We start from the raw sequence: 8,902 nt of genomic DNA, 5'->3' as shown, positions 1-8,902 counted from the left end.
GTGTGTGTGTGTGTGTGTGTGTGTGTGTGTGTGTGTGTGTGTGTGTGTGTGTGTGTGTGTGTGTGTGTGTGCGTGCGTGCGTGCGTACGCACAAGCACACCGAAACAGACGCAGCTCCTGACTGATCTGTTTAAAGACACACCAGCCACCCTGATTACAGTCTCCATAGCCAGCCATAAATAATGAGATTTAGCTCAATTAGGACCCTCTTGAGGTGTAAAACAAGTGGAGAGGCTTGAGTTAGCCTCCAGTAATCCACACACCTCCTGCTCTGCCTGCAAGTGGATTACAACCCCGGCCACTGTTTATCCTTTACGTAAACTATAGCCTCCATGTGCAGCGATTGAGGCTGCAGAGCAGAGAGTAGAGCTGAAAAGAACAGAACACCAAAGGACAGAACAGAAAAACAGAAGAAGAACAGCAAATGACATAACAGCTTAGAGCAGAACCGCAAAGAACAGAACACCACAGAGCAGTGGTTCCTGAACAACACCTGACACGTTTGTATGGGTCACCGGTAAAATATTTCAAAAGATTTTCCCACAAAGAAAAGGGGGGAAATGTAACGTTTTTCAAAAGAATACCATGAAGAAATACAAAGTAGTGAAATTAGCTGATCTACAAGCTCACAACGCGGCATGGTGGCGGCTGGTACCATCATTAATTCGGCTGTTCGCTACCGCCGAGATTTTGTGACTCCCAGAACCGGGCCGAAATAAATCCGTCTCTAAAAGTGGAATATGAATCAGCCTTAAAGCGTCATTCCTACCGGGAACGATAAAGGTAAAAGAAATATCGTTTTAAAAATCGTTCTCAACTGAAGTGGATGGTAGCATCCTGTTGTCGGCAGGACGGCAGTTTGTTGTTAATTATTGTTATGTAATTTAGTTATCTGTATCGTGCCTGGTGGGAATGACGCTTAAAAGAGAAGTGTAAAGATCAGAACAGAATGGAACAGCAACAAACAGAACCATAAACAGAACATTACAGATAGAAAGGAACAGAATAGAACATACTGTACTGTAGAATACAGCACAACACAAAAGTGCAGAACAGTTACAGAACAGACCAGTGGTGTGAAAAGTGTTCTTTTTTACTTAAGTAAAAGTATCAATACTGCAATGTAGAAATACTCTGTTACAAGTAAAAGTCGAGAATTCAAAATGTACTTAAGTAAAAATGACTCCACAAGTTTTCAAATGTATAAAAATCTTTTGAAGATAGCATCTACTGGTGCAAACTTGGACACATCATCAGTGTTGTAACCTGGAATCTCTGGGTCAGGTCTCGCAACAGACACCCTAATCCAGGCGACCCAGCCAAGGCTGATCAGACCCTGGCCTGTGTCCAAGTGGCACACTACAGCCCCCACTGTCTCTTGGGGACTTAGAGACAGTCAATGGGGAAGATGGATGATGAGATGTTAGCAGCAGGTGTTGGCGACCCTAGGAGGCTCTAGGCACTGTGGGCCTGGCTCCTCCTCCGTCTGACCAGAAGTGGGCTATTCTTCTGTGCGTTGCGTCGTTGTTGCCACTGAACATCAAACACCTCAGCCTCGGCAGGGCAATCGAGGCTGATTTTTAAATAAATGTTTCTGCAGTCTGTAGATTTTGGGTTCCTCCTCACGGAAGAAGTGGTTTGGGCTGCCAACCCTCTCCACCCCAGCTCGCCGTCTCTCCGGCCGTCCTATGTCTCTCCAGATGTCACCACACTATTTGTGGTTGTCACTGGTACTCCAATGACAACCAGGATCAGTAATAAAACAGTAAATAAAACATCTACTGATGCAAACTAATAATAATTTAAATCTACAAAGTAACTAGTAAAGTAAGTTTTCAAATAATTGTAGTGGAGTAAAAGTACAAAGATATTTGCCTCTGAGATGTAGTAGTGCAGGAGAGTAGTGTTTTGTTCTCCAACAACAGGACACACAGCCAGGCATCCTCTCCTTCTTCTTCTTCTTCTTCCTCCTCCTCCGGCAGCGGAAGCAAGAACAACACAGTCACCGACCAATACTTCATCAATCTTCTTGGAGCGGACACCAGATCTGTATCTTCACACGTCAAGACAGGGAGACTAGAAGAGCGCTGCCATCTCAGTCATATCTGCTGACAAATGGTCTGTTGCAGTGATGCTGTTGTCTTGTAGGGTGAGTGGGTGGGCAGCAAGGTGGAACATTGATACCATCGCCTTGATACACACAGGCAGGGGCGTCACACCAAATTCTGGGCCCTGGGTACAAGGATTCACTGCGGGCCCCCCATGAATGTTAACTATTGAAAAATAGCAGATATACAAGCTCACAGCGAGCTTGTAGATCTGCTATTTTTGAAGAATTGTGAAAATGTGTGCAAGAAACCCATGTTTCCATGTCAGTGATGCTCAAACTTTTTCATGTGAAGGACCCCCAAAATGATATGAATTTGGCCACGGACCCCCATTTCAAAATATTTAGTTCCAGGGACCCCCCTGGAAGCAAAATTTGAGTTACAAATGTTCGCTTAAAAAATACAAATTGAAAGATTTGCACACATTTTCACGACTTTTCAAAAATAGCAGATATACAAGCTCACAGCGCGGCACTCGGTGCCGCGCTGTGAGCTTGTATATCTGCTTTTTTTCAATAGCTAAAGTTACTAGGGCCCCTCCACCTTGGGCCCTGGTAACTCAGTCCCACTTTCCTACCCCTTGTGACATCCCTGCACACAGGATATAGTAATATAACGCCTCACATCGTGCTTGATGTGGCACAATGGAGCCTGACCGATATATATCGGTCTGGTCCATACTGTATATCGGCCATTATTTGATTTCTTTGCCGATGTTATTGGCTGAATTGGCAATTATTCAGCCGATATGTCCCGAACAGCAGATCTACAAAGTCATAACGCATTGCGTTGCTAAGTTTTAGTTCTTGATTTAGCATTTTGTTTACATTTTCTGCAAAGTCTTTGACCACATGAACCTGGTAGGCAACTAGGCGGCCTGTGGGCCAAAACTGGTCCGCCAGCGGTAATATCTGGCCCGCCAAATTATTTTGTAAAGCATATCCAAATAAATTAGGTAAATAATATCTGACTGACAGTCCCACATACTGTAGGTAAGATATATTGTGATGAAACTGTGTAGAATGAACGCATGGTTCTCTTTGAATTCTTTCTTTTGGATGAAAAACTTCACTCGCGTTTAAAAAAAAAAACTAAACAAAACTGTGTTTCACATGCCTTAAACCAGGGGTCTTCAACAGCCGAGTTACTGCAGGGGGTCCTCCAAATCTTTGTGTGATAGAAACTTTTGTTTTTCTTCTTTTTCTGAGTTCTGAGAACTTTAGCCAAAAATAGCAGATCTACAAGCTCACAACGCCTCGCGCTGCGAGGCGTTGTGAGCTTGTAGATCGGCTATTTTCGGCAAAGAGCTTTGTTGTAGAGGGGAAAAAGAGCAGACTAAGTACAGAGTGAAATGTCAACTTTATTAAGTATTGAAGGTTCAAGTGGTTAAATATCTGAAAACACAAATTGACATGAATCCAAAATACACTGATGATTGTGCTGTCAAACGATGAAACTATATGGAATCTATGAAAAGGTTGTGGTGGTCCCTGCTTCATCTCTCTCTCAACTAAGGGGTCCTTGGCCTGAAAACGTTGAAGACCCCTGCCTTAAACAATACACTGTTTCTCTCTGTTCTCAGAAGAGACCTTGAATCCTGAAATACCTCTTGTTGGAAAAGGAGTATGCCTGCCTATATTCAGATAAAATGATCTATATTTTTAACTTTCTGATAAACTAAAATATCCTGTGTCAAGGACGGGTCATGCACAACATGATTACACAAGCATTTCCATCTGCACCTTCTGTTACATTTGATTACACTCGCACATCAGCAGTTGTACCACACACATATTATTTATTAACTTTTATAGCAATGTAGTTATTATTGTTTATGAGGTGGTTTGTTGCATGTTACAGTTCCTAAATGAGGAAATTGATTGTGTTTTGGCCCATCATCTAATGACTTAAAGAGATATTGGCCCGAGCCAAAGCTAATTTGCTGACCCCTGCTATATACTAAACAGTAGACTGGAGTCTCCCAAGGATCTGTACTGGGTCCCCTCCTTTTTGGAGCTGTGTGAAGCACAGGCTCCCTATACGTGGCTGTGTGGGTCTGTGTGTCTGTCTGTCTGTCTGTGTGTCTGTGTGTGTGTCTGTGTGTATGTAGCCTGAACTTCCTAAACTTCGGCACGCCACTAGTCCCACAGTTTTGCCACCAAACACTCGCGCCATATGTCAAATCGACCGGCTTACTCGGGAATCGTGGGCTATTACTTTTCTAAGAGAAAGGTTCTATAGTTTAATTGATATTAATTTATTAGTGAATTAATTTTCCCCATTGACTTAGAATGGGAATCGCAAAAACTCACATTCAATTATTTGTCTCTCGCAAACCACAGGGGCTACAGTTTCAAGACTTGGAGAGGAGGTTCATAATGATTTCAAGGATTAAATAAAAAATAATTGTGTCATTTGGCCTCATGGTGGCGCTATAACACCCCACTTTACGTTTTGGCCTGTAACTCTTGAACCGTAGGTCGGAAAATTAAAAATATTTTTTCCCTGGATTCCTTGGGTCATGACGCATCTCCCCATATAGGCCACGCCCATTTGCGCCATGATAGATTTTCCGCCATCTTGAATTTTCTCCAAAACACACTTTTTGCTCCTTTTCCTACATATTTTCTTCAAATGTCACAAAAATCGGTACACATGATCCACACACACACACACACACACACACACACACACACACACACACACACACACACACACACACACACACACACACACACACACACACACACACACACACACACACACACACACACACAGCTCCACTTCACACGGGTGTGATTTTTTTTCCTCCGCTACAAAAATCTCTTCGCTGAAACTAGCTGATCTGTGATTTGTTTTGCTAAATGTTTGCCTATCATGATCTGCTCTTTATGTAAAATGTTCACCTGATATTCCCAAAATAAGGATGATAGGGTTTGTGTGGTTAAAACATTATTGAACTAATAATTGAGTCAATGTTCTAAGTCATTGTTCGATTTTGTATGTAGTTCAGATTTTCAGACAGAATCAATCTGTGCTTTTAAAACGATCTGACAACATAACTTTGACTAAAAATAACTGCGCGATTGCATTTAGCGTATTGGATTGCCTACCGCAAGCAAGATTCAAGTCTCTGCAAGTTGATTTTCATACCACACTCAAATAAACAGAATCCAATGGCTTCCATCGAAAATCAAACAAATCACGGTATGCTTTGGAAAGAAATGGCAGCAGCAATGTCAAGCATACCGTTAAGACGTAGTCAGTGGGCTAAACATGTCAGAACCCCGGTGTGGTCCTTTAATAATGCAACAGAGATGGAGGAACAAGACCTATAAGCATGTCATAAGGATGACGGGCACGGAGCACATGGCGGATAGAGCCACAGGTACGGCCTATGCATTTCTTATACGACACGAGTTGAATCATCACGCAAGGTTCCACAAATTGCCTGCCAGTCAGGAACACTGTGCATCATTGTCTGTCCCGGGTGACTGACAGCTACAAGTCTCTGCAGGTGAAACGACTGTAAACTTCTCCTCAGAGGTTTGACAGCAACACCACAACTATGTCACAGAGAGAAACCCTGGCTGTGGTAGAAGAGGAATGGAATGTCACCCATAGAAGTGGGGGTCTGTCTGCTTGTCTGCCTGTCTGTCTGTCCGTCTCTGTCTGTCTGTCCGTCCGTCCCGTCCCGTACGTACGTCTCTGTGTGCCGCCTGCCTGCCTGTTGGTTAGTCCAGTGGTTCTCAACCTGTGGGTCGGGACCCCTAGGGGGGTCCCCAAATTATTTTGGGAGTTCCCCAGATGATTGACTTAATGTGCAACACTGTTTTCTCTATCAACAGTAAATAAACCGACATAAAGTTTAAGTGTATAGGTATCTGCACATTTCTAAAGTGACAATTTAAGGACTTTTTAATACCTCTAAAATGACAAATTAAACATTGTCAAATGTTAGAGGCAGAAATTGTGAAAATAGCCAATCTACATGCTCACAACACGTTGTGAGCATGTAGATCTGCTATTTTCACAATAGAACCGTGTTATAGGAAATGTAATGCCTCAACTCTTAGTGCTTGTCAGGGTGTGTGTGTGGGGGGGGGGGGTCCCCAGTTACAATATGATTACTTTGGGGGGTCCCCAGTTAAAATATGATTGTTTTTTGGGGGTCGCGGCCTGATAAGGTTGAGGACCACTGGGTTAGTCTGCCTTTTGGGCTTCCATTTCATGGAGTGTTGGTGCGGCCGGTAGAGATATGGTTTCACTCCCCTTGGTGCAGCCGAGCCATGCTGCTGACAGCAGGTTTTATTTGATGTGGATGCCCCGTGTAGGGTTTCAACGCTGGCTTCAACATATGATCTCCATTATGACTGGAGGGGAGGAACGCATGCCAGCAGAGGACTGGTGACTAGAGTCGGAATAGAGACGCAGGGAGAGGGAGGGATAGAGAGAGCCCGTGTCGATTTCGTCGACTAAAGCTATGAGGAGAAATGTTCGTCGACTGCTTTTTTTCACTGACGATAACAAAATAAAAACTAAATAAAAGCTAAGCTACCATGACTAAAACGGAGACTAAATATACTGACAATATATAGACTAAAATGTTATGGAGGGAATAGTGGAGGAGAGATCCGGTTGAACTAAAAGACAAGTCATTTTATGTTTGGTTGCTCTCGGGTAATCTACGAACTCACAACGGGTGGCAGTGCGACGCGTTGTAGATCGGCTATTCTCAGCATGCAACCAAGTGTGAAATCAGGCATTTACGACGGCATCAAGGCACCGCCAAAATACATTTTAGTCAACAAAATCAACTGTAGATTTAGTCGACTAAAATCTTATGATATAACTAAAATTAGACTAAATCTAAAACATTTCTGATTAAATAAAATGGGACTAAAACTAAATGAATTTTTCACTAAAAGACATTGGCCGCGTTTCCCAAAGCATTTTCATCCCTTCGTAGCTCACGCATAGTCGTAGAGACAAAGCCCTGACCTCCATGTTCCCGGGTTTACATGGGTTCAGGCAGAGTGACTTATTTAGACCCCTACAACTACACCACATTCAGATTTCACAAACAAAATGCTTAATAAAGTCTCACACCTGTCTAAATACAGTACGGCATTCTATAATTACCTGTATCCTCGTGTTCTTTAATAATTAAGAAGCCTTTATATCCCATTGTTTTCTGTTTTCTCATGTATTTCCAGACCCATTTTAGCATGGCCACCCCACATCCCAGTGTCCATAGATCGGGGTTGGTGCGCATGGGGAAAACCAGGAAATATAAGGAAACACAGAAAACGACCAGATAAAAAGGCTTCTTATTAAAGAACATGAGGATACGGTCAGGGCTTCGTTCTAGGGGCCACGCCGCAAAAATGAGGAACAGTTTTAAACACATAAGCCCTATTCATTTTTTCAGCCATTCAAAAAATATCTACAATCCACTTGCGACACATTGTGTGCTTGTATATCTGCTATTTCCGAAACATTTTATCAAATGTTGACGAATCTTCTCTTATGGGGGTCCCTGGCACAACATCTACATATTTGGTCCACAGATACATTGGCATGAAAATGTTTGGGAAGCACTGGGATAGAGCAATGGAAAATGATAAGATCCAACAGATACAGCTATAAGTGTGGAGAAACAAGACCGCAAAATGTGGAATGTTCATTTAACTCTGGGAGTGTAATGGTGGTCCTGTACGGATCCATGTTACACTCCCAGTGTTAAATGAACACTCCACATTTTACAGTGGAGGATGTAGAGGTAAAAAGGACAGAGCTCCTTCATGCAGAAATATTGCTTTATCAAAACCTTCACACCTGCGCACGCACACACACACACACACACACACACACACACACACACACACACACACACACACACACACACACACACACACACACACACACACACACACACACACACACACACACACACTACGTAATATTACAATGTATAAATAACATCCACGTTACTTATGCAAATAATAAACAACCTTCCCTGACATATATGAGATTACCGCAGCATACCAATGATGTTGAGAGCACTAGAAGTGAATATTGTGTGCTCACCCTGACATTGGTGCCATCTGTTCATCCGTTATATAAAATCTATGACTGTAAATCTTGTGATTCTTATTGGTTTTATAAAAGAAAATGTCTATGTACGGTATAACTGTGTTCCATTTCTAACCCCTCTAATGAAACAAAGCTGACATACAGTACATAGGAACTGTATATAGTTAGAACCATGTAGTGGAGTGTAAACCCATCTAAATGTCCAGCTGAATTGAAGTGAGCCACCTATATAATTGGCAACTGGTATGCATTTTCCAGAGGAAATAATGTACAAAGAACTATGGGGGTGTTTAAAGAGGGATAATGATCAACTCTGGAATATGAATTGATAATATTATTGATATAGAATTGTTTTGTTAACACCAGTGCAGTCCAGATACAATATCAGTTTCTATTTACCAACACAACGCATCATTACAGTATCAGTATGTGACACTGTGAACTTGGTGTTTGTTGTTTTTCATAGCGCAGCAGGCTATACTACTGTGTAGTGTTGCTTCATTATGATGGTGCTTTTTGCAATGCTATTCCTGTATCTACCTTTTTTTCCTTACTCTGTATCTGCAACTTAACTGCCGTGCTGCCTCTGCTTTTTCTCAGCAGCCTGGTCAGGTTGGGAGTTGGGACACAACACTCCTTAAAGGAGTAGTGCACCCCCAAAATGACTTTTTTTCTATTGATTACTCATGCCATGGAGA

Source organism: Nannobrachium achirus (genome assembly GCF_963921795.1).
Source record: "Nannobrachium achirus genome assembly, chromosome: 1".
In the NCBI taxonomy this organism is placed as follows: domain Eukaryota; kingdom Metazoa; phylum Chordata; class Actinopteri; order Myctophiformes; family Myctophidae; genus Nannobrachium; species Nannobrachium achirus.
The sequence above is the reverse complement of the archived record's forward strand: the minus strand, read 5'-3'. Positions refer to the sequence as shown.